The 21,943-nt window shown below is 47.8% G+C and overlaps 1 protein-coding gene across 5 annotated transcripts in view; it reads left to right on the top strand.

Annotated features, from left to right (window-relative positions):
* Positions 1-21,943, top strand: part of TMEM94 (transmembrane protein 94) — a 2,019,771-nt gene that overhangs the window by 103,318 nt on the left and 1,894,510 nt on the right. The window lies entirely within an intron of this gene.

Below are 21,943 nucleotides of genomic sequence, written 5' to 3'. Positions count from 1 at the left end.
ATTGCACGTAATAGGGCAATGGAAGGTATTTGTATTTATTTTGGGTAATGGGTCATTTACCCCCATTGTGCTCAGGGTGGTGGTAATGGAATATCAACTGGAGAGATAAGGGAATGTTAATTGGCACACAGTTGGGGTGGGGGTAATGAAGATATAATGTAAACATCCAGAGCAGCCGGCTGTGAAGCTTAACATCAATAAAAACGTACTTCGTATTCCTCTATGGAGCTTTGCTTTCCATCCTTTTGTAGCCTATACATTTTATAACGGCAGGGAAACCCATACACCCGATAAATCCTGGTTCCAACCAAAAACTGTAGTTCAGAATGAACCGCAAGATTTAAAAGCAATCCCAGACATGTTTTTGCCTCTGCATGTGTAATAAGCAAACTTCAGACATTAGAAACAGCAAACTCTCTCGTTCCGCTTCCAAGCATACATACCTGTAATTCTATGATGGCACAGAAAGGCTTAACACAGTAGCATGGAAAGCTGTCCAGTGGAATTCCTAGGGCTTATGGTTTCAGTTTAAGCTTTTCATGTTTCATCCATGACTTTTGGTAATGGAGAGATTAACAGCTGAAGCAATTGATTATTTAGTTGTAGGGGAGGTGGGGTAGTTTTGGCAGAGTCGGGGGCATTCACACAGTGGGAGTGGTGGAGGCAGTGGGAAAATTAGCAGAGACAATTAGTCATTCAGATAGCCAATAATCAGGGTATAGTTAGAGCTCGGCGAGCCCGGAAGGTCTCGTGCCTGCTGGGTCACAACTTGGGCTCTGGCCTGACCCTCACCTCGGGTCTGTGTCGGCCCAAAGCAGGGGCCGGCAACAAGCCCCTTCATCTGCTTGCACCAGTTCAAATAAAATACTCTTGAAGTGCAGACTGCACCTCAGGAGCGTGCCCGTCTGACTTCTTCTCCTGGCAGCCTGTCTGACTTCCAGTCCTGCCCCAGCCACTCATTTATTTTCTGGCTGAGGTATGAACAGGAATTCAGATGGCCGGGACAGAAAGTCAGGCAGTTGTGCTCCTTTTGCACAGCAGTGCATTTTAAGGCACATTCTTCCCCTTTTACCACCCCTGCCGTCATTTTAGCAAAGGGAGTTCTGGATGTGCTGGTGCGGGTAAAGGGCCTTTAACCGTACCAGTACATACAAACTCTCCTACCTTGCCCTGAGTGCCGCCATTCCCTTTGTCACAAAACTATTATTGCTCAGTACTCAAATTCCACTTGCACCCCTTTGCTTGACCCCTAGCCCATCCGCACCCCTTTGCTTGGGCTCCAAGCCCCCTTACACCTTTTTCTCTGGCCCCAGTCCCCTTGCACCCCACTTCTAAGCCCCCTTCTGCCTTTGCTCGGCCGTAGCACAGAAATCCCTGGCTCCCCCATCTCTAGGTATAGTATAGTGCAAGGGTATCGAAAAAAGGAAGCGGACAGAAAGGTGCCATGTTTGTGGTTAAAGACTTTTATTCACGTAAAAGAAACGCTCACCATCCCTATCTCTAAGAGGGGGTTCGCTGCCTCAAACTAAATGTCAAGCAACTGTTAGAATGCCCATCCAGATGAAAATCCACCGTCCTGTGTCTTAACCCACTTCTATCCCTTAAACTAAAACTAATATTTTCCAACAGAAAGTTCTTTTTCGAGGAGAATGACTCCCTTCTCCTGTTGTATGAGTAGCATTCCCTCAATGTTCTCTTGCAAAAACAATACCAGGGGAAATGACTCCCTTTCCCTGGCCTGCGGAAATATCCCAAAGTTCTCTCCCCAGGAGAATGTCCCCCTTCTCCTGGTGTATGTATGATGCTGCCAAAAATGTCTTCTTTAACACACATGCCTGGAGGAATGTCTCCCTTCCCCTGGCTGGTAACTCAGCACTTGGTACAGTCAACTTTGTATACCAGGAGAATGGTTCCCTTCTCCTGCTATCTATCAGTACTCTCCAATGCCATGGGGAATGACTCCCTTCTCCTGGCGCTACGTCAGTGTACTTGACTGGATTTTATTTTTCCCACCAGGAGAATGATACCCTTCTCCTGGTGTTTGAGAGTTCATTTCTTAATTGGGTTTTGCCTTGGCACGTTTTCACAGACTCAACAAAGTAGTTCCAAGTCTTACTTATATTGGCGTCCCAGGCCCTTCTTTGGTGGTCAGTGTGCTTATCTCTGCCATTGATATGAAGAAGATGTCCTTGGATGCACTCCTCTTTCATTACGGTTCCCTACTCCTCTTTACTGGTTAGTGGACTTATCCCTGCCACTGGTACAAGGAAGATTTCCTCTGATGCACTCTTTACTTTTGTTCGAGTCCCATACCCTTGAATCACTTACCCTGGCCTGAAGCCAAAACCTCTTAACTCCCACTGTTAAGAGGGTCTGTGCTTCCCGTTACCTTCTGGGACTTGCTCGGACTGTGCCGGTCTCCGCAGGGATAGGGGTCAGGCTCCTTCCCACTTCCTGCAGCCGTCGGTTTCTTCTTGGGTTCTGCAGTGGCTCTGTGTGTTAAGGCTTCTTGCAGTCGCTGCACTGTTTGGGGACAGCACGTTCCGCCTCCTCCTGGAGGTCGTGCCACTGCTTCGCCTATTTGCAGCTGCCCTCGGACCTGCTGATGCAGGACCCATCACAGACTGTCAGCTTCCCTCCTGTGTCCTCTGCAGAACCCTTCTCCCCGGGTTCACCACTTCTCCGACCAGGGTGGAAGGTGAAGACCTAGAGTCCTTCTTCGCTTTCCTTCTTATGGCGCTTGTGCCGCCCCAGCATAACGTCAGCACCTGTTGTCAAATACTCATTGGTATCCCTCATGTCTCCTGTGAGCCACCTTTTCTCAGTACTAGCAAAATTAGTAATCCTTATGATTTCTATGTTTTTCTTCCCCCTAGTACTTTCTATCTTAGTTAAGGGACTGTTAAGAGGACAGGGAACATCTGGGTACCGGGCTGAACTTGTCCAAAAGGTAAGCATACGGTATGCTGCTTCTTGCAAGACTCTGACGGGGCAGTGCTCATGTGCCCCAAATGAAGGATCAGAGAATTGTTGTTGGAATCCTGCGATTTCGGCGCTCCGTACACAGTTTGTCAGAACTTCTATTGTTGATGAATAGTGCTTTGTGACAATTGCTAAATAAGGAGCACTCTTGCTCTGTAGTTTGTCAATGGGTCTTTATTGTTACTATGGGTGCCGACACATGTTTCGACCACACATGGGTCTTTATCAAGGCTATGACATTCATAAGTCATGCCACAGTTTTTACACATTGATAATTGGTGTCAGGTTGTTTAAAATGGTAACATAATATGAAGCCCAATTTGTGCATGTGTGGAGTGAGGTAGTGCATAGTGATGGTTTTGGTGACGCGTGAATTGGAGGCATATACATATTAATTCTATGAGATGGGTAGATGAAAATTGACATGGGTGCATGAGTCAGTTATACATGGTGGCATATAAAAATGTACGTTTTCGTTGTCACAGTAGTAATTCATTGTACGTTTTTAGAAGAAAAAAAAAACAATTGTAGGAAATCGGGTTGCACCAAGGAAGGAAGAAGAGAAGGTAGGTTTTGATTAGTATCTGTGTTAGAATGAGCTGAAGAGTATCTGATCATATGATGGCTATGGCTAATGCTTACCAAGTTTGGTATTTCTGACTGGTTTGAATGGTGAGGCGTGGTGCCTAAAGATGTTCTTGAAATGATAGCATCGATTAGTGCTTCTGTGGAAAACGGTTGAAAGCCAGCTTCAGCGGGTTCCTAAACAATGCTAGAGACGTAGGTTTGCATGAATTACAGGAAATTGAAGAAAAGAGTCATTCCACCGTGGTGACATGGTGCTTATGGTGCACGGGTGTTGGGGGGGTGGGGGTGGTCGTCGTTGAGGTGGTTGGATGTGTGGCTGTGTGTGTATAGTGGTGTGGAGGCCAGAATGGCCAGAATGAAGGAGCCCACAAGATCATGAATTAACGGTCACTGCCCTCCACACTCTTGTTTCCACTTCTGCCCAATGTTCAAATTCCCTGTAACAGCGTAGATATTGTGGGCCCTTAGTCGATTTCCACGCCATCACAAAGCCTCTCTTAGCTAGTATGCATGCCATATCCATAAACTTCACAATATGTTTGAATTTACTATTTCTAGGGTATGCTCCCTGGCAGCTATCATTCTTCTTTGGATTATCTGACAAGAATCATTGGACGTGGATCAATATCTGGCCCTCCCACCTTGCTATGCCTTAACCTCGGCTTCATTTGGGTACTCTTCCCCCAACCACTTATCCAAACCCCACCTGCAATGCTATGGCGATCTTATCAGAAGTGCAGAATTGCACACATTCACCCTTGAAGCACTGAGGACGTATGCTCCTCTGTTCTCACACAGCAGCGTCCTGGAGCCATGATCTCGTGCGCTCCTTATTTATTCTGGTCTTCACACCACTATACACACACAGCCACACACCCAACCACCTCAACGAGAACCGTCCCCCGAGCACCTGTGCACCCACCACAAGCACCATGTCACCACCGGTGGAGTGATACTTTTCTTCAAATTCCTAATTCCCGCAAACCTACGTCTCTTGCGTTCTTTAGAAACCAGCTAAATCTTGCTAGCTTTCAACCTTTTTTCCACTGAAGCACTAATCTGTGCTATCATTTCAAGAACATCTTTAGGCACCACGCCTCACCATTCAAACCAGTCAGAAATACCAAACTTGGTAAGCATTAGCCATAGACACTCATATGATCAGATACTCTTTAGCTCATTCTAACACAGATACTAATCACAACCTACCTTCTCTTCTTCCTTCCTTGGTGCAGCCTGATTTCCTACAGTTTGTTTTTTTCGTCTAAAAATGTACAATGGATTACTACTGTGGCAAAAAAAACTTACATTTTTGCTTACGGGCTGCTGTGCTCGAGGAACATGGCATGCCTGAGCGCCGAGCTCCATTCAGGGAATCATCCTTGCACACATTAATTTGCCAGAGTGCGACGAATCTTTCCCACACTGCAGGGAGTCGAAGATTGAACACGCCTGCACACTTTGCCCGACTCGCAGCTGCTATAGCCTGAGAACCGCAGAGCTTCAGCCGCTCGAGCATCGGCGTGGAATCCTCTCAGATTCCTCCGTGGCACAGCCCCGCTCAGCATGGCTTGCCCAGTAACTGTGTGGCGGGGTGCCGTGGGCCTGCTGGGGGAGGGGCGTCGCTGCCGGGCCCGCGCGCCTTAACTGCACAATCCGGCATCGGCAGACTTCGGGAGGCCGGGAGTGCTGCTATCAGCTGCGGCATCGCTCGACCTCTCTGCCCATCGTTGTGCCGCCATCCGTGGGGGCCCCCCCTTCACCGGACCCCCCCCTTTTAAAAAAAAAAGCAATTATTTTTTTCTTTTCTCAACATTGGCCCGGTGGGCCCATCCTGGAACACCAGGGGGCTCCTGAATCCTCCCCCCTGCTGCCCTGCTGTGCCAGACCCTTCGGCGGCGCACCTGGAGGACCTTTGCTCTGCGGGAGGCTGAGGAGCCGCGCACATAGCCTGCCATCTCTGCGTCCCCTCTTCAACACTTACCTGGGGACGTTCTGCACCCTCCAGTAAGGTAGGGCTTTCTGCGGGTTTTGGGGGGGCCCTGTGCTGCACATCCTGTGTGGTGGTGGCAGCTCTGCAACAGGGGCCTCTAAAGTCCTCATTTACCTTCCGAGAGCCTGTATCCCCCCACTGCCACCGCTTCCACGCTTCAGGCAATGATTCGCACACCAGGCCGGCTGGAGATAGCCAGTGCGGGACGGTCTGGGCACCGGGCGTCACCACTTTGGCTTGCCTCTGCTGCTCGGTGGGCCTCTCCTAGTATTTTTGGTACCCTCAAACCTATAGGGAAACACTCTGCAGACTGGAGTCGTGTGTATACCCCCTGCTGGACCCTACAGGCCTGTCTTGAAAAGGGGAAAATCTTCCTCGGGACCAGCCCTTGAGAGCAAAAATTACCCAATTCAGCCCAAAATACAGGTTCTATCGTGCTGAGCAGTGAACTCATGCTAGTGACAAATGACACCTTCAAAATGTTTACCATTTATTAGAAAAAAGCATAAACAGTAAAATTTAGCAGCACTTTGGGATTCAAGTTAGAGAAGATTACAAAACACAAAACTTAGAGAAATACAAAATATAGAGAAACATAGAACTTAGAGAAACACAGTCTTACGCCCCTTCAATCAGTGCTGGGAGACCCTGGTCCTCATAAGCTAGCTGTTGCCAGCACCGCTCAGATGACAGCGCTGCAGGGTGCCGACGGAGCATCAGGTTCCGGACACTCGAACCAAGTCCACGGATCGATCTTCCACCTGAGTCATGTGGGCATGCATTTTTGTAATCTCGTGCTGTCAGTCACCATGACGCATAGTTCCAGAACTTTCCCTGTGCAAAATATAGGCTTGCTCATGGAAAAACCCAACTCTCTCTGAGATGCTCCCTGCTCGCTCCTACCCCTCCCTTGTAGCCCTCTCCGCGAAAGCACTGGAATGTCCTTATCAGCGTGTGGGCAAGGCCGTACCAGGCCTTCTCAGGGGAACAGGATTTGTTTACAAAGCCATGCAGGGCTACAGTTGGAAAAGCAGAATATTCTAACAGAAGCCGAGATGAATTAACCCCATGTGAGCAAGCTCTAAAAGGCATGCACTCATAGCTTAGTGTCCATAGCGCTTAGGATTGGCTATCTAAGCGCTATATACGTGCCATAATGCTCCAAACACTCCAATAATATCTCTATTAGCTACAGAACTGGGGCCTCCGCCCTGCCTGTCCATCTACAATGCATAATGTGACCTACCACCCCTACTAGGCCTGCATATTCCTTGTAGCTCACTACTGCGTAATGGAGGTGCTACAACAGATTACTGTCGGCATTACTTTCAGCATTTAGCACATACTTTGAATAAACTATTGGCTTTCAGTGGCTAATGCTGTCATCTAAAGCCCTGATTGGCAAATTTGCATTTTGTATATCACGACAAGGCCTCACCCCATACACCCACCAATCTATCTGACTGAGCGAGCGTCAGGCCCATTATATGAGGCTCCATGGGGGATACGCACTGGACTGGCCCAGATCTCCACCTGGGCGCTGATAGCCCCTTGGCACACCTGATCCGGTGCACTCAACCCCGGTGAGTGATCCCCTTGTGTAAAGTAGACACCTCACCATAATAAGTGCCGACCAACTGAACCCCCACCGGCTACAGTCAGGTGTGCCCTAAAACGGAGCGAACTACTTGATCCACACTCATGCCTCTGCATCTACGTGGGAAGCCACAACCTACTCGAATAATCCCGTGGGGGGACCGGGCCAATCTCTGCCTACTCATTCTTTTTCTGCTCCCTGAGGCTCACAGACTGCCCGGTACGCCTTTCCCCCCCCAAACCCCCTCCTCCGCCTGCAGCCTTTACGATTCCCCCCCCCCCCATCTACACACCATGACTAAAGCAACAGGGGGAAAAACAGAGTTCCATTAACATGCTTATGAAAGCTCCCTCTAAGCCGGGGGGAGGGGAGGCACCGGAGCCTGAACCCACCACATCTACCCACCCAGCCTCCGAGGACTCACAAAAGATGCTTGAATACATACGCAAAGGGTTCACTACGATTCACACCAAACTGGATGATATGAACGGCACTATATCCTCCAAGGCCCACATTGAGAAAACTGATGGCCGGGTGGCTGAAATTGAGACAAGGGTGGGTGCTGCAGAGGATGGCCCGGGCTCCCTCTGAGCAGAGGATTCCTTACTATCCAACCGGGTACGGGAGGTGGAAAAAAGAACAAGGACCTTGAATCACGGTCGAGACGGAATAACCGCCGCATAATTGGGGTTCCCGAGGACGGCATCAAGGAACCCATGGAAGACTTTGTTCAGCTTACACTGATGTCGCTGCTGGACTCTCCGAAGCTCTCGCCGCAGTTCGCAGTTGAAAGAGCACATCGTTCCTTAACAGCTAGGCCGAGGCCTGGCGTGCCTCCACGCCCCATCATAGCCAGGATCTTAAACTTTTGTGACCGAGACGCCCTCCTGAAGGCTGCTAGAGTCGAGGGCAATCTTTTCCTCGTGTCCGCCAGGATTCACTTGTACCCTGACTTTTGTGTAGATGTACAACGGAGCGCAAAACCTTCCTAGCCGTCAAAAAGAGGCTTCGCGACCTAGGGGTCAAATACTCCATGCAATACCCCGCTAAACTGAGAATTGAACACTCCAATCAGGTGTTCTTCTTTACGATCCCCGAAGAGGCCTCTAGATTCATGGATGATCATTTCCCCGGTTGACTTTCCCCAGCAACGCCTCTCAGTCCAATGTTCTGGCCTTTCAACTAAAACCTCTTCTAAACGGGAGGCCCCTTCCCATGCATATAGAAGGTGTATGTTTGTCAGCAATGCACAAATGCTCCAACCTGTTTCAACGACGTGTTGATCTTCACTCCATAAATTCCTAACTGTGTTAGTTGGTTATCCTCGTTAAGCACCACAAATATCCTCAAGTTCCCAGCAGGGAGCATCACCGCCAGGCCAGCTCTCAGCCCCCCGGGCGTCGATGCCATTGGTCCTGTTGTTATTATTGGGGTATTCGGCAATCATTACTCTGTTTGGGGGAGGGATGTGGGTGGCAGTGGGACAAGAGTTATGTTAAAAAAATGCTTGGCATCCACGAAAGAAATAGAGTGTGAAACGGTGCCGTGGCAGTTTTGTCAAATCATGGGGTTCCCAGAGGTACTATACGAACTACTCTACTGAAAGTCAGGGGTGATGAATCTGATTCATAGAAGCCTTAAATTCACCTGCAATTCCTCGCAAATCGACACACAGGACAGATATGTGTTACTGCATGGTATCCTACAGAATAAGGAAGTGATTTTATTAAACATTTATGGGCCCAATGTTGATGACCCCGATTTCTACCTAGCCTCCCTTTTGGAAAGTTTCCCCTTGATCCCGATCCTATGGAACGGCAACTTTAACACAATATTAGACATTAACCTAGATGGGTCAGGCTCCCGACCCCGCCAACTCTCCAGAGCAGCCTTCTCTATTCTGAAGTCACTTCCCTGCCTCGCGATTGTAGACGCATGGAGGCTCATGTACCCCGATTCCCGAGTATGCTCCTTTTACTCATTGGCACACGACTCGCATTCCAGAATTGATAGATGGCTCATCTCAGACATGCTCATTAGACACCATCGATTCTCCCCAGAACCCTCTCTGACCACTCTCCGGTGGTCATTTCCCTGTCCTGGGGTCAAGACCACTACGTACTGAGACACTGGAGGATGAAGCCTCATGCTCTCCTGAACGCTGCCTTCAGTTCCGAGCTGGAGTTCACCATCGAGGACTTATTTGAATTCAACACCAACTCAGTCATATCGCAGTCCACCCTCTGGGAATCATTCAAAGCCTTCACTAGGGGTATCGCCATCTCCAAAGAAAATGGTATCCTGAAAACGATTTGTGCAGACATTACAAAAAGCGAACTGACCCTCTCTACCCTTGAGGCCCAGTATGCTTCACTTCAGACACCTGAGACCCTGGCATTATTAGGAGCGGAACTGGACACGTTCCGCTTTAGCTGAGAGAGAGGTGCGTTTCCTAAATAACCCCGGCCTTATAAGAAAATGTGGAGAGGGAGAAGCTTCACCGCGAGTTCGGAGCTCCCGATATACCGGTGATAGTAAGACCCGATGGCACCCTGGTCACATCACAGCAAGACATCAATTCTGAATTCTTGGCTTTCTATGAATCCCTTTACTCGAAACCAGAGAGCGCCCCACCAACAGAGATTGATTCCTATCTTGAGAACCTTCCTCTCTGTTCTCTCCACTGAAGCCAGCTCTCTCCTCGAGAGGCCGTTCACTCCTGAAGAATTCTCAGAGGCCATCGAGTCACTGGCATCCGGTAAGGCTCTGGGCTCAGACAACCTTCTAATTGAATTTTACAAACAATTCAAATCACTCCTGGTGCCCCACTTGATGGCCCTTTGGGAGGAGGCAAGCGAGGATGGTAGGCTCCTACCCTCTCTCCGCGAGGCCATGATAACGGTCCTCCTCAAATCCGGTAAACCCCTACCCAGTGTGGCTCGTACAGACCCCTCTCACTTATAAGCTTTGACGTCAAAATCTATGCCAAGCTGTTAGCCCAACGCCTAGCCTCCCTTATTTCTTACATTATCTACCCTTCAACCCTGGTCGTTCCACCTCCTAAACTTAAGACGTCTGTTTAACGTAATTGGTAGAATTAGCCCAAACGTTCAGGCAGTGGCCGCCACTCTAGACATGCAAAAAGCATTTGACTCTGTGTCGTGGGAATACCTGTTGCGAGTCCTGAAAAAATGCAAATTTGGACCCAACTTAATCTCCTGGGTTAAGCTGCTTTATTCTGGTCCGGTGGTTAGGGTCCGCACTGAGGATAGATGCTCGTCCCTATTCCAAATAGCCAGAGGCACTCGACCGGGCTGCCCCTTCTCGCCGTTAATCTTTGCTATAGCCATGGAACCCTTCGCTGACATGATGAGGCAATCTCATGCACAAAGAGGTTAGCGGGTCAATCGGACATTATTTCTTTATACGCGGATGACGCCCTGCTCTATATTCGTTCTCCCACTACGAACCTGGCCCCGATATTGAAAGATGTGGTCCGCTTTGGGCGCATCTCGGGACTTAAAGTGAATTGTTCTAAATCTATCCTTTTCCCGCTTACGGACTGCACACGTCCCCCCTCCCGATCCCATGGGTTTCACATGGACACAATCTAAATTCACCTACCTTGGGGTGGAGGTTGCACGCTGCCCTGCGGTGCTACTCGATGAGAACTACCAGAACTATCTCACACACATGAAGACCTCGGGTTGGGCAAAACTCCCAATCACCCGGCGGGCCGGATAAGGATACTAAAGATGGTTGTATTATCCCAACTCCTATATAGATTCACCAACCTTCCCTTGTGGCCGGGCGATGGCTTCTTTCAGGCGCTAACCCGCACAGTCAACACCTTTTTATGGCACTCTGCTGCAGTCCGCCTTAAATTGTCGACACTGACCACTCCCATGGAGAGTGGTGGATTCAGCGCTCCTGACTTCCTTACGTATTGGTTAGTAGCACAATCGCAATTCGCCTCACACTGGTTCAATACCCTTGACCCTCCTCCTCATGTCTGGCTGGAGAGACTGGCAGTCAGCAATCGGGATATCCGCTCTCTTATTCTCAAACCCACGCCAGCCGACCCAGATTCAGCTGACCCTGTTGGTAGCACGGCTCTCTCCAAAATCTGGAAACTACTAAGCACACAACATTCTTTCCATGGGGACCTGCCGCTGTGGGACTTTCTCCCGGAGGTCCCACGAGTGCCACAGTCTATTGTCTCCCAGTGGGCTGAGGCCGGGTACGAATCACTCCGGGACATTTTTGTCCAGGGTAACTTCCTTGAATGGTCAGATCTTCCACCCTCCCTGAGACGGAAGCCATCCGCGTGGCTCCAATACTCGTCTCTTCGGAAAACCCTTAAAACTAAATTCCCCAACTTCCCTATGATACCACCCGATGACCCCCTCATCGCGGAGTTATTTGCCTTTGACTCCTCGAGAGGGAAGGTGTCTAGACTTTACACCCAACTGCAAGCCACAGTACGCACTTCGTTCACTAGGTTGAAGCATAAATGGACGAAGACCTGGGGATGGAAATGATTGATGAATGCTGGGCCCGGATATGTGCACACACCCATAATGTATCCTTCAACTCCCGGTTTAAGCTAATACAGTTCAAAGTACTGCACAGATATCACCACACCCCGAGCAGGCTGCATCATATGTATAAGGAGCCCTCCCCTTGATGCCCCAGGTCTGGTTCCGAAAGAGATACATACATATATCCACATGATCTGTTCCTGCCCTCACTTGTCGCAATTCTGGTCTGATATATGCCTCACTATGTCTGCTATGCTAGAAGAAAAATACAAAATTGAGAACCGGCTACCCCTCTCTCTGTACTACCAGGTCAGGCGAGGTGGTCTACAGAGTCGTGGTGAACAGAGCTTTCACTTACCAATTAGTGAGCCACATCCATGCACAAGGCAAAGAGCAGAAGAGAACAGAACCATCTCATTCAAAAACTAACAAACAATCACAACATGACATCTTCTATATTAATTTATTCAGTATAAAGACCAATTTCGAAATTTGTTAAAAAAGAAGAACCGAGAGAACAACAATGCAGGCATAAATATGGTGCATCACCAACTTCTTCTCGCTTACTTATTAAAAAACACAATATATTTCATATGGGGTTCGTCATCTTAGAGTGGTTTCTACTATCTATTTAAGCAGTTTGCAGATACAAGACTATGTACTTTAGCTAGTCTATTGTCATGTGTCGACATGTTTCAGCCATTTATACATATGAAACACTATCCCTAGTGTTTCTACAAACAATATCTTTTTTGGCCTTCTTCAGGACAGACACATTTCTTTTCAGATGGTAAGCCTCTTTTCCAATCCCCCATTGCAGGATAAGCACAATTTTGTATTTTTCTGTTAGTGTGTCTCCCGTTCTGAGATACTGCCCCCCGATAACAAAAATTGAGGGAGACTACCTCTGTAGATCTAACTGCTATGCTAGAACACACTATCGACCCATCTCCTGCAAGAAACTGGCGGGCCTCTGGGTTGTAGGTCATATGGTCGAAAACAAAAGGATCGAATGCCTTTTGATCGACAGTAAAATGATCGAAAAAAAGGGTCGATTTCATTTTTTTTTCTTTTTTTTTACATTTTTTTAAATTATTTTAATAGGGGGGGTTCCCTCCCAACCCCCCGTTTTCTTTATTAAAACATTTTTGTACCAACCCAAACTAAAAATATATATATAAATAAATAAATTTGACCTTTTTTTTCGACCATTTGACTGTCGATCAAATGGTCATTCGATCCTTTGTTTACGACCATTTGACTGGACACCGGGCCTCTGTATGCTTCTCGCTGTGCATTGCATCTTAATGCACTGGCTCCACCCGGAGCACCCAGACACGCGCATTGGCTCAGAGCGACCACATGGGCTTAAACACTGAAGAATCTTGGACCAATCAGCAGCCAACGCACTCTAGGCCTAGAGACATCTGGTCGAGGTTCCGCTCCTACATGAGTTCCACATACACTGACTCGGATACTGAATCCCCCATCCCCACCCATCCTCCTGGGACCACCTTATGAGTTGGGATTACTCATCCCTCTCCACACAACTGTATGTCCCCAGCTATACAAATATGAAGAGTGAGTGCAAGCTGTACCTGCACTGTGTCCTCTCTATATGAATGTGCCATTTCCTAATGTCACCTGCTTCTTTTTGTTTTGGAGTTGTCCAGCTGAAAAATAAAGGTTTAAAAAAAAAAAATGTTTTTGCTTACGAATGCTCATTTTGGCTACATCCCCTACATATAACTGATTCATGTACCCATGTCAATTTTGATCTACCTATCTCATTGAATGAATCCAATTCACGCGTCACTAAAACCATCACTATGCACTACCTCACTCCACACATGCACAAATTGGGTCTCATGTTATGTTATTTTCAACAACCTGACACCAATTATCAACATGTAATAACTGTGGTATGACTTATGAACGTCACAGCCTTGATAAAGACCCTTGTGTGGTCGAAACGCTTGTCGGCACCCATAGTAACAATAAAGACCCATTGGTAAACTTTTGCAAGAGTGCTCCTTATTTACCAATTGTCACAAAGCACTATTCATCAACAATAGAAGTTCGGACAAACTGTGTACGCAGTGCCAAAATCACAGGATTCCAACAACTATTCTCTGTACTTTCTGTCTTAGTTGAACTGCACTACAGAAATACATTGGTTTACTTTCAATATAGTGGTTGGCAATTTAGGGCGGTGGGGGCTAAGGCATGTGAGGGCGTGATGTTATGTAAGGTGTTGTACCCAGAGGGGGTTCCACCTAACCCCTAGATGGCGGGTCCCTCCCCATGAGGTTCTCCTGTATTATCCCGCCGTTAGGAGGGACTATTGGGTAGTGGCTGCACCTCCCTAGCCTCATGTAAAAGGGTTCCCCCTTGGGGAGATTTGACGATACCTAGCGAATCGTCACAGTAGTCAGTATTGCTGCAGGATCATTTACACAGCGAGTAACACTGAAAAACATTATCCAGTCTGAACCAGACTCTAGTTCTTCAGATTATATGGTCTGAAGGGAGAATACTAGCAGGAAGAAATGTGAATTGAAACTGATAGCCAATTCGATGAGACCATAGGCCTCGTCTTGTACCTCTACCCAGGACTTGAGCTGTGAGCAGCACGTTAATCCACATCAGATACACGTGTACATAATGACTTACACTAGAATACTTTGACATAAATTCATATAAGATCGTGCAAGTGCAGCGGAGAGGGAGACGAGAAGTGCCAGGGTCAGGGAATGGTAAGGGGAGGGCAGGGCAGCATTGCTCTGAGAAGTGCAGCCAGGGGAGCTGGCCCAGGATAAGTGCTGTGTGGTGGGGACTGTAGGGTTCCAGATACAGCCCCTAGTGCACTATAAGCTTGGTGGCAGTGCAGGTACTACTGGTCGTGGGGGATAGCTGGGAGGAACAGGAGATCAGCAAGGAAGAGGAAGAGAGAAAGCAGAAGCGAAGAAAAGGAAGGTCTTGAGCTGCTTCCGGAACTTGAGGTGGTCCTGCTCAAGTTTGAGATATACTGCCGAAGAGGCCTCCCTCATCCGCTAGCCTGTCGATGATTTCGGTAGGACCTGTGAAGCTGATGATTCTAGGCCCAGTGCGCCTCCACTGCTGCGTGTGGCATATGGTACCAACTCTTCTTCCCAGGGTGCTTCCCCTAAAGATTTGGTGCCTGTTTCCAACACGTCGAAACGTGCTTCTTTAAGCCAAACTCACCCTAATTAAGGAAGAACACACCAAAGCACTTTGCCACCGTGACTCCCATGGTTTGGGTCCCCAGACACCCTCTTCCTTGCCTCCAGGCTATATCCAGGCCTCCTCTCCATTACCACTGTCCTTACAGGGGCCCAAAGGCCCTATTCAGGAAGATTTAGGTTTCCCACTTCCAGAAACCCCAACTACCAGCTCCTGGTCTAGGGAAAGGTTTGCGAGTGTATGGACCAAGTCTCTGTTTGTATTGTTTTTTTAGCTAAATTTGATGAGATTCTTCACAGGAGATTTCATTCCTTTCAAGGAGGGCCCTAGGCCATGCAAGTCTCCTAGGCTTCAGTGCCCTGTGGTCTGCCCTGGACTACCTCTACTGGACTGAAGTGGCTTGATCCCTTTGAAGCTAGAAAGATTAGTATGATCAGGATGAAGACGTGTTCAATGTTCCAGACTATGATGATGGGTCCCAGGACCCTGTCTCTCATGACCCAGATGCATGGCTTAATACAGATGACCAGGGGGCCTGGCCCACTACTCCTATTCATGAGGCAGAGCCTCACAATATTTTCTTGGACGCTGCTCCTGTTACCCAGCCCTGGGAGGCTTCCCCTAGACTAACAGCTGCTCTTCAATAACATTCTTAGGAAGTCAGTGGACCATTTTAAAATTGTTACTCAAGAGGAGGTGCCGGACTCTGACTTTGTGGAAGACATCCTCAAAGAAAAGGTTCCAGCCAGGCCTTTCCCCTTCTCAACTCCATTAAGAAGTGTATTGCTCCTTCTTTGCTTATGTCCTCCCTTACTCGCTTAAGCCACGCTTTAATAAAAAAATACTTTAGTTGCATTTTTCATAACAGCAAACAGAAGACAGATATATTCAGCATTGCCCTCCTCTCCCTTGTTCTTGTACACAGGTCAATCCAACAGGGCCTCCTCTCGCTTCTCCATAATCTTATGATGAACAGCACTTCCTGTTCCACGGGGACAAGACCCAACCTTGTTATACCCTCTCTTCTGCCTACCTTACTCTCGGCACCGTGCCACTGTCACAGCTACTATCTAACATCTAACCTCTCATGGCGGTTTCAGGTCATTAGATTTTGATTGTCGTTCAGCTGTTTACTCCAGTGTACTGTTACTCTCTCCCCTTCTACCTCAGTTCCTGCTTCTTGCAGTATCACCAGTTCGGCGATTCCCCCATCTGCGGGCATCCGCCTGCCACATTGTAATTTCCAGTCCTTGTGGGTATTTCCACGCAATAGCTACCCACCGTTGTGCTAATATCAATAGAAATCGAATCATCTTATTCCGGGAGAGTTCCTCAGATGCATGTTCTCGGGTTGCATTCCAATTTAGTCGCCAGCAATTCGTTCACCACCTTAACATTTTTTCCCCAGTATACTGCTATGACTCTACAGTCCCATATCATGTGCCAGAATCCTGCTGGCCCCTACCACATCTAGGGCACTCATCCGTCCGTCTATTATTTGTCGCTCGTAATCTGATTGGGGTCACATATGTTCTGTGCATGATGTTGAATTGGACCAATTGAAACCGGCATTTCATGACTCCTTCTGAACCAGTTCCCATATCCGAACCCACTCCTTTTCCGGTATCTGATATCCCATATCCTCCTCCCATTTCTCCTTAACCTTTAATTCCCCCCTGGGTTCCTCTTCCTGTAGGGCTTTAGAGATACGTGAATTCTTTGCCTTAACCCCCATTTGTTCTATTAGTACCCGTATCAGTGGGCTCGTTACCGGTTCCTCCGGGATTCCACCCCATATTTCCACTAGTCTATGTACCACTACTCCGTATGCCAGAAACAGGCCCCTTGGCAGCCCAAACTTTCACTCCTTCAAATAGATCCCCCACCACCTCACACCCTTGTTCTCAAAGCCTCTGTCCTCCTGCTCTCCCTACTGCTTGCCGTAGCTTCTGGTCCTTGCCCCAAGGTAGATTCCCACCATAAAGCCCTCCATGTCCTCTCTTCCGAACATACTTCTTCCACGTTCCCCTAACTGCCTCTAACACAATTGACGTTCCCTTGTTCCCCATAGGGTTCCATTGCAACTCCGCACCCCTCCAATGTGGTGGAAAGTTCCCTATCAGCACCCTTAGGCTACACCTCCCATCCCCCGATTGCTCTCACTCCAGCACCGACTGTAATTGCGCTGCTATGAAGTATTTCCCATGGTCTGGTAGGCCCAGTCCACCTTCGGTCTTCGTAGTATCGCTAAGGACACCCCCCTCATCCCTGTATTCCATAATAGTGCCCCCACTTTGCTGTCCAGCTTTTTGAAAAAGATTGTTTTCACTACGTATGGTATATTGGTGAAGAAATAAAGCAATTGCTGTAGGATCACCATTTTGCACAGTGCCACTCTTCCCATCAGGGAAAGAGGCAGTTCCTTCCAAAATGGAACTGAGTCCCCTATCTTCGATAACGCCCTCCCTGTGTTATGTACAAATGTTTCTTCCATCCCGTGGAATATCCGTATGCCCGGATATTTTAATGACTCCATCTCCGATTTTATTCCCAACGTCGGTAGGTCTCCCATGTGGCATTCCTGTAACCCTCCCGGTGGAAACAACTGATTTTCCCTCACTGATACGGAAGCCGGATATGTGCCTATTTATGTATTTATTTATTTAATACTTTCAATAACATTGGAAGATTTTTCCGCAGGTTAGATATGTATTAAAGAAGATCATCCGCATATAGTATAGTGATACTATATGCCTCACACCTCCCGCCTGTATTCTCATTTATATCATTAACCGTAGCAGGAATTCAGCCAGGGGCTCCAAGGCTAAAGCAGATAGTATTTGGGACGCTGCACATCCCTGCTGTGTCCCCCTACTCGGTTCCCACTTCCTGGACACCCAGTCATTGGTCCTTAACGTTGCCATCGGCTTGTTGTATAGCAGGAGAAAAGCCAACCCGTATGAACAAGATGCTGATACTTCAGGATTTAACCCATTCATTACAAGTCAAAATATAAAGATCACGGAAGACTAATGCAACAAGCCCTGGTTTGATAAAGGTAAACCGCCGAAACACATGTAATCAGAGGGGCACTTTTTTGACGTACCATTAAACATTTACTGACGAAATTCAACTTCAAAATCCACGAGTATTTGTCCTTTTTATTATTATTATTATTATTATTATTATAATTGTTGTATAGCAGGCCCAGCGATCTGCAGATATTTTGCCCAAACCTGAATTCTTTCAACACTTGAAATAACCATTTCCACTCCAGAAAATCAAACTCTTTCATTGCGCCAAAGGAAGCAATCGCCATGTCTTGGTTCCGTGATTCTACTTGATCCATGACATGATGGAGGCGAGTTATATTACCGGAAGTATTTCTACCCCCAATAAACCCACACTGGTCTGGATGGACCAGTTTCAGAGCTGCCGTCGTCATCTTGGCTGCCAGAATTTTCCCCAGAATTTTTCCGTCAATATTTAGTAAGGATATGGGTGATTATGCCATGCAATCAAGCGGGTCCTTCCCCCCTCTTTCAGAATCACCGTAATTACAGCTTCCCTCATGGATTTCTGGAGGCTTCCCCTCTCAAATGCTTCCTCGTATACCTTCTTAAGTTGCCGGGCTATGAGGTCTAAGAATGTTGGATAAAATTAGATGGGAAACCCGTCGCGACCAGGAGCTGTGCCTTTCTTCATAGTGCATATTGCCCATTTAATATCGCTCTCCTCTATCGGGGCCTCCAGTTCTTCTCTTGCGTCTCCCTCTAGCTTTGGTAATTGTATCAGATCATTAGTTCTTTCACGTCTATATCCACATACCCATTTTCACTTGTATATTATTTGCTATAGAAGTATGCAAAGGATTCATTAATTCGCTACCAAGTGCCCACTATCTCACCCGATTTGGTTCTGATCTGGGTAATAACTCGTCTTGGATTTTCCCTGCTTAGCAGCCAGGCTAATGGCTTCCCCGCCTTCACTCCCTACCCATGCAGTTGGAGATCCCGCTTACTATTCTAAAAAAGTGTCAAGTCTGCCAGGGTCTTGTGCTGAAGCTCAAGATTTTGTGACAGTCTATCCCCTACCTGGATTCCCCTCGACACATCCCTGTCTAGTTCCGCCACATGTGCCTCCATCCGTCGCAGCGTTTCTTGCAATTGTTTCCTCATTCCCACTGCCATGGAGAGGCGCATCCCCCTTATATTTGCCTTGAAGGCCTTCCAGAGCGTCTCTATTGATGTTACTGACCCCTCATTTAACTCAAAATAGGTTTCAATCCCTTTGCGTACCTCGTTGTTGAATGCCCCATCCTCTAATACTTCGTTCTGCATTTGCCATAGCTGTCCGGGGGAGGGGGGTCTCCTACTATTCCCCAATAGGTTAACCACCAGGGAGGAATGGTCCGATAGGGTGCGTCCCAAATATTCTGGCCCCTCAAAAAACGGAGATGGTCCAGGCGAGAGTACGATCCATGTAATATGAAAACCCTTTTTCCTCAGAAGTCACGACCCGCACCCTCTGATCCACTTTATATTCGGGGACACTCCATTCTGTACTCCCTGGTGGTCAGCACAACTAGAAAGCGTTCAGGCGTTGCCCGGTCTACAGCTGAGGCTCCTCCAACTAAGGACAGGTAAAGTCTTCACCTTGTGCAAGATAATTATTTCCTTGGTGGCCTATAGTATCCGCATTGCCAATAACACCACTCTGCTCACCAGCTTCAGTGATGTCTAATGGGGTCTGATGCAAGACGGACTTCAGAATGTTCCTGAACCAGCTAAATCGCAACTACTTGCGATTGTGCCAGAGGGACGTCCGGTCACGTAAAATAATCTAAAGAACACGCTTGCTGCCGCAGAAACGGCTGACCCGAGACTCGCGCCTCACTCATCAACAAACCTATTGAAGAGTTGTCTCTCTTTGGAAGGGCAGTGGACAATACTCTTGAGACGGCAAAGAAAGAGAATGAGACACTGAAAACTCTCAACCAGATTTCCAGCAGGCCTTATGTGGAGCGCATGATTTTAAATACCCGCCGCCATCTTTACGGTACAAGTGGATCACACTGGTAATCTGACCAAGGAGCGTCCCAACACGTATCTAGCCCCTGAAAAACTGGGATTTCGGCGTGCCAAGGGAAGGGGTAGGAATGCAGCTGCTAGAGGCTCCCCTGCCCCTGTCAGCAAATTACTTTTCGGTTCAGGTCCTCTCCCATGCCTCTCCAGTAGTAGACCGGAAAACATGCTTCACCCATGCATGGGAGGGGATCACTTCAGACAAGTGGGTGCTCAAGACTGTAGGCAAAAATTATTGCATTGAGTTTATTCAAAAACCTTGATATCACTTGCTGAAGGACAGACAGTCTTGATATTATCTCCTCATCCTTCTGGCAGAAGTGGAGGCCCTGCTGCAAAATTGGGCGATATAATTAGTCCCAGATAATCGGGTAAACAAGGTTATCTATTCAGTATACTTCCTTGTACCCAAAAAGGACCTAACCCTATGCCGTGTATTAGACCTGCATCCTGCAAGCTAGTATGTCAAGCCTCAGAGGTTCAGAATGACAACTCTGCAGGAGGTAATTCCACTGATGAAGCACAGGGATTGCATGACCACCTTGGATATGAAAGATGCATACGTTCATATTTCAATGTTGCCACCACACAGGAAGTACCTGAGGTTCAAGATGGAGAACATTCACTATCAATTCAAAGTACTCCTCTTTTGCATTGCCTCATCCCCAAGGGTTTTTACCAAGGCTCTGGCAGTTGCAGCAGCTCACCTGCACAGACGGTCCATTCCAGTGTACCCATATCTACACGACTGGCTTATAAATGGAGACACATTAAGCGTATATGTAAAGCGCCCAAAAGACTATGGACCTACTTTTTCAAATGGGGTTCTCGATCAATGAAAATAAATCAAGTCTTGTCCCCTCCCAAGTGAAAGATAACTGTACGGAAAGTCATGCGGCTATTGGGAATGATGTCCTTCTGCATTTTCCTCGTTCCACATGCCTGTCTGCGCATGCGTCCTATGCAAGAGTGGCTCTCGAGCCAATGGTGTCAGGCATGCCGTCAGTGGGACGATCTAGTGGTTGTCTCGAAAGCACTTGTTCCATCACTGCAGTGGTGGATGAAAGACAACCTTCTGAATGGAAAATCATTCAACACCCCCGCCTTACAGGCCACCCTCACCACAGACGCATCCGTGTCCGGGTGGGAAGCTCACCTTCTACACCAGACAACGCACGACACGTGGCCACAATCGGTAAACAAGCACATCAACTTGTTAGAGCTACTAGCAATATTTAAAGCCCTGAAAGCCATTCAGACACAACTGCAATGGAAAACCATTCTAGTCCTAACAGACAGCACCATGGCCATGTTTTACATAAACAAGCAGGGGGGCACTCGCTCTCCAGGGCTGTCCAAACCATCACAAAGCATTTGGAAGTGGGCACTGAAACACAAAATGTTCCTGCTGTGACAACACATTCCAGGGGAACACCATCTTCTTGCAGACGTTCAGCTACCCGTAGAGCATGAGTGGCGTTTGCACGAATATATTTTGCACAACATCTCTGCAGAATGGGGCATCAAGACGTCAACCTCTTTGCAAAACTGGAGAATGCACAATGACCAAACTATGCCTCCAGGTATCGCCAAAAGATATCCAAGGGGAACAGCCTCTGCATCAAATGGTCAGGGAGATTTGTTTTGGCTCCCCCCCCCAACTCCTCTCCTCAACAGTATAATTCACAAGGTGCACCAAGAACAAATTACACCAATCCTGATGGCACCAATGTAGGCTCATCAACCGTGGTTCTCGCATCTCATGAGCAGGTCACTTTGCCCTCCGGTGAACTGTCTTGCCCCTTAAACATGCTGTCCCAGGATCAGGGGACAACACTGCACCCATGTGCTCAAACTCAGTTTAGCTGCACACCTCCTAATGTCATAGAGTTTGGACATCTCCAACTGCCTCAAAGATGTATGGACATTCTTATAGAGGCATGAAACCAAATAC

This window comes from Ambystoma mexicanum, chromosome 3q (genome assembly GCF_040938575.1).
Source record: "Ambystoma mexicanum isolate Mex_15411 chromosome 3q, UKY_AmexF1_1, whole genome shotgun sequence".
NCBI lineage: Eukaryota > Metazoa > Chordata > Amphibia > Caudata > Ambystomatidae > Ambystoma > Ambystoma mexicanum.
This window is presented reverse-complemented; position numbering and strand designations above follow the sequence as displayed.